The sequence below is a fragment of the Cannabis sativa genome, chromosome 2, assembly GCF_029168945.1.
Source record: "Cannabis sativa cultivar Pink pepper isolate KNU-18-1 chromosome 2, ASM2916894v1, whole genome shotgun sequence".
NCBI classification, from domain to species: Eukaryota; Viridiplantae; Streptophyta; class Magnoliopsida; order Rosales; family Cannabaceae; genus Cannabis; species Cannabis sativa.
Genome location: NC_083602.1, coordinates 72613770 through 72619472, shown reverse-complemented (window position 1 = coordinate 72619472; position 5703 = coordinate 72613770). Strand labels below are relative to the sequence as shown.

The following is a 5703-nucleotide window of genomic DNA, read 5'->3' as shown; positions in this document are numbered from 1 at the left end:
TTAATTTAAAAAAAATTAAATTAATTTATTTCTGATAATTAGATTTGAAATATGAAAAATAAAAATCAAAATACAAAACTACACAAAAAATCGGAAGTTAATTCCATGAAATAGCATGAAAAATCAAAGAAAACGAAAAAAATGGCAGGTGGTACGGACAGTATGCAAAGCATACTGTTTGCATACTGTCCGTGCGCGCAGACAGGGGGGATCTGCCGAGAAAACTCGGCGCAAGGCCCCCTTGCATGATTTCTGCGCGTGGGAAGGGTGATCACCACCCTGATTTTTCCCGATTTTCAAAAATTCATAACTAATTCAAATAAAATCGAAATTGAGTTCTGTAAAAAAGTAAATTGCTTAATTTTTTCTAAACTATCCAATAAAAATAATTCCAGAAACGAAAATTCAATTACTTTTTCCAGAATTTCACAAACATCAATCAATCATCAATACAACACAAAAAACAACATGTACCATCCAAATCACAAACAAATCGTTTTAAGTCCAAATTTCTTTCAAGAAAATCAATTACCATGGCTTTGGTGCCAGTTGTTGGAATTATTTTACCAGGATCTTAGATCTACTCACAAGTATGTTGATTAACAACCTAAATATGAACTTCTAAAACGATAATAAATACATATAAAGTTAAGAAAACCTTACATTGGTTGCAGCGGAATAATATGTCTCCTTCCACTCAGATCTCTAACACTTGTATCCTTTTTGTTGCAGAGTATTATCAAGATTTGAGTCCAATTGTTGTTCTCTTGGATTTGATCCTTCACAATCTTCCAAACTATGATTGAGGTATTGTTTGCTCTGTGTGGGCACTACTATTTCGCTAGGGTCATTCGAAATTGTATCTCTCTTGTGTTTGAAGAAGGAGATGGGCGGCTATATATAGAGAAAAGAAAAAGCTCAACTTTCTGAAAGAGGCAGTTTCCTGATTTACTGAGTAATTGCTTAACTGCCTTATTTGGTGTGAGCCATCACTTTCCATTTATAGATAACTGCTAGGTTTAGGTTTGTAATTAATTGGCATTAAAATAATGAAAATAATAATTGGAAAATGCATACACAAGTGGCCGTCCATGGGTGTTATTGGGCCTCACTTGGATTTTGCATTTTCTACAATTTTATTTCTATTTTCCCAAAAATGCCAATTTTTCAATTCTAACCATTTAAATGCCAAAACTAATTATTTAATAACTAAAATAGATTATTAAATAATATTGTCATTTAATATAATTATTAATTAGACTTATAGAGTCTCTTAATTAATAAATAAACCTAGAATCTCTTTTCTTTACAATTTCACCCCTACTTAGTGAAATTCACAAATTAGACATAGTCTAACTTTTAGAATTATAATTGATTAATCATAAATCAGTTATTGACTCTTACAAACAGTATGGTCTCAACTAGAATGGGGACCATGGATCTATATTACTGAGCTTCCAATAAGTCGAACCAAATTTACCAAGTAAATTCCCTAACTTATTAATTCCTTGTTGAATCCACTCTTAGAACTTGGAATTGCACTCTCAGACTTATATAGAGCATTCTATATGTTCCATGATATAGATATGGTATCTCATTTAACCATCGTTATACTCTTAATGTGATCAAAGATCCTCTATATAGATGATTTACATCAAGATGGGATAAAATTTACCGTTTTCACCCCTCAATGTATTTGGCCCCTTAAAACACTTATCTACCTGTAAATGATGTTTTAGTGAACTAAAATATAGTCACTGAAACAAGAGCTCATCTATTTACTTCTATTTAGCTAAGTTCGAAGGGAATCATCACTTGACTTCTATACACCTGTAGAAGTTATAGATTCCATATTTATGTTTACCGCTCCCACTCAGTCATACTATCATGTTCCCAAAATATACGTATCACCCTGACCCAAATGTAGGCTTAACTAATAAATCAAAGAATATGAATAGCACTCCTGAGATTGAGCCTAGACATATCATGATTTAGATTCTTTTAATCTAAGATCAACTAGTGATATTGACTTGGAAAGATACAACGGTAAGTTTATAATATCTTGTCTAAGTTTAATATCGGTCCAATCCAATGTATACTCCATACATTCGAAACCAATATACTTTACCAATGTCCTAGAAAGAACATAACACTTACTCCAAGTGTAAGTATACTTCATCGCTTATTATCACATCAGTGTAAATCCAAAATACTGATAGGGACTTAGTCTTTTGAATCATACAATCACAATCACATTCCACTGTGTTGACAATACTATAATTGTAAATAAATATATGTTCTGGACTTAACTGATTTATTGTATATATTAAATATATATCAAACCATAAACATGAAAAATACATGTTAACATAAATCACTTCAAATCTCTTAAATTGATAACTAATCATATTGTAATGAGTTTTATTTAGGGCACAAAACTCAACAATAAGTTAGTTCCTGAAAGTCTAAATTTACTAAATAAATGAGTTATACTAAGTTTACATTTTTGATCCAACATAAAATTCATGATTTTATTAAATTACCCACCTATTAAATAATATAAAAGTTTAGAGTAATATTTTTATTGAGTTATTAGTTATAGAAGGTATGGTAGTACTAAATAGTACATTTATTTTTATTTAATATATATTTATCTTACTAAAATGAAGACAAAGGACTCACATTATATATTATTATATTCAATATATATTGTGAGTGACCGGTCAAAAAAAAATGGTGAGGGACTGAATCCATGGCCTATATTAGTAATATATATTTTTATTATTATTATTATTTTGTATATATATTTTGGTGAATGGTATATGTATTTATTGTTATACGGTATATAATTTTTTTAAATAATATTAAGTTCTATTTTCTATTGTACTTTTGTTGACATGATATAAAATTTTATTAGCATCCTATATATTTTTATTTTTATTTGTTGTTATTATTATATATATTTCTTTTGTTAGGTATATATTTTCTGTTATATGGTATATAAGTTTTATTGTATAGTATATCATTTTATTTTAGATAATGCATGTTTAGTTTTTATTTTATTATACATAAAGATGATATATAATTTTGTTAATATGATATATACAATTTTTTTAATAATATTATATTATTTTATTTTATTTTTTATTGTAGGTATATACGTTTTCTTGTATGGTATATGGTTTTTTTTGTCTATAGTATAGCATTTATTTAAGATGATATTTAATTTATATTTTATTATATATAAACTTTTGGGTATGTATTTATATTTTAATAGTGGTATATATAATTTTATTAGCATGATATATATATTTTTTGAGTATTAATTTAGTATTGTTATAATTTCTTTATGGTATATAATTTTATTACTACGGTATATTAGTTTTCAGTAATACGATATATCAAATACTGCTGTACATTTTTAATGATCTAATATATTTATTCATTTTTGTTATAATATTATAATATGCAATATTAAAAAAATTATATACCTTAATTGTATTATTATATTTTTTTTATAATTTTTATTAGCTAATTTATTATATTTGGCTATTTTCTTAATTTTTAAAAAAATGGGACATTTACTAACTTAGTTTCCAAATTTAGGACCATTGTAACGCCCCGATTTCCCGAGACGTCACACTAGCTAGTCCGTTTAAAACCATTTATTATAAAAATAATAAACTAATTTATCGAAAATAATTAAAGCATGAGATCTCATTATTTTAAAACAAAAACACTTGATTCATTTACAAATTTTTAAACATTAATTTTTACAAAAGTAATCGAGCCATAATCTTTAAAGAAATATTCTTAAACCAAAACATCGTGACAATCCCCTAACATGTAATCCACGCCTCGAGCTCGCCATCCTCACTGTTTAGTTTTGTCTTTACCTGCACACAGAGTACCCGTGAGCTAACGCCCAGTAAGAAGAGCTATGTAGGACATAACCCCCCAACCAGATAACATAGTCATAAGTATAACAATATCACAGCATCAAATCAATTCTACCATACTTGCATACATATAACAACATGTCATATCACATATTATTCTCACATACAATACAACATCATATCATAATGTAATCTTAATGCATGCTAGACTCACACACATAACACATAGTATCTTATCGCACATTGTCCTCACATACGATAATCTACTCCCACTCATGTTGATCAGACATGAAGTGTAACTTGCCCTGCCTTGTGCTGTTCTCACACTCGACATCCAATAGGGCAATCCTTTATCACAAGTTGTACTCACCCATGAAAGGATAACCTGCAAGTAAACCCATACAAGCAGCCAAAAATATATCCTGCAGTGCTATGCTCACACCAGCAGCAGAAAACGTATCCTATAAGTGTTATTCTCACACAAACAGTCAAAAGCCTTATCACTATCACATACTAACAATACTAACATAACAACAATTCATAGTACAAAATCTTATAAACACATGAACATCAAACCCACAATAAAGTTGTATGTTTCAACATACACCCTGTGCACAGATGTCCACTCTTCTTACCTCAGTTGTTAAGAACACCTTCTTGCTACTCCAAGCACCTCAATAAATTTTCTTGTTGAGGATAAGATCATCAAATCCCGCTGCTTAAGATTTGTTATCTCGTCATTACTACCTCTTCACATATTTCTATTTGATGTCTCAAGCCCGCAAGCCTTGATTATAAATCCAAAACTTTAAGAATGAAGGTAGAAAATAAGAAGAATTGTGGAAGGTTTGAGAGGAGCAAACATGAAGAAGAATGAGGCTTTGACTAATTGGTTTGGAGAGGAAAAAATAAAACTATGATAGTTTAGGGTTTGATAAAAAGATTATGAGATATCGTATTCTGATAGGTTTAGGTTAACTAAAAATAATAATATATAATAAAATGCTAAAATATTATTAAATCAACAAATATCTAAATTTTTAAATTTTAAAAGTAAGCCCTTTATTTCGTAACTTTAGGCTCAGTTTGCACCTAGAAAAATTCCGAATTATGATATAACCATTTCTACAAAATTTATAGATCTTTGAATTATCTTTCCAACGCCACTGGAATCACCTCAATCGGAGCTATAAAACTCTAGATATGATCATTTTAGTAAAACAGTTTTTAATCCTGCGAATTTATCAAAACCTACGAATTTTTGTGACATTAATTCCATTATAATGTTATTTAATGCACTCATACAATAAATTAAACCCACTAAATAATCTATAAAACTCTAATAGACTTTCATATTGGGCTTTAATTGAGTAATTAACCTAATTCATAAAAACACCATAATTTTACCTTGACACTTACTATAATTTCAACTATGTTTAGAAATCTATCAATACTATTCTAAGGAATAGTCTCTATTCACTATTAGTAAAAATAAATAAATATTTATTCTCACACAAATTGTATAACAAATAAAATTTAAAATATATGTATATTTTTACCGGGTATTACATTCTACCCTCCTTAAAGAAATTTCGTCCTCGAAATTTAACTACCAAATACACGAGGGACTTCATGTTTGTTACCACTTATTACATGACCTCCTTATCTACCTTATGGACTCAACAAATATGTACTTAACTTTTATCTTATTGGTCAAACTACAACACATATAACATATACAGTCTAATTTAAGTATTGTTATTCCTTTATATATTACTTTAATAACAAACATACTCCATCACAA

The 5703-nt window shown here is 28.5% G+C and overlaps 1 long non-coding RNA gene across 1 annotated transcript; it reads right to left on the bottom strand.

The window, feature by feature from the left end:
• Window positions 1–3720: 3720 nt before the first annotated feature.
• Window positions 3721–4941, bottom strand: LOC133034035 (uncharacterized). The gene is made up of 2 exons (XR_009686004.1): window positions 4535–4941; window positions 3721–3896 (listed from the first exon to the last, which is right to left on the bottom strand). It is a non-coding gene; the product is annotated as an uncharacterized LOC133034035 (long non-coding RNA).
• Window positions 4942–5703: the final 762 nt, after the last annotated feature.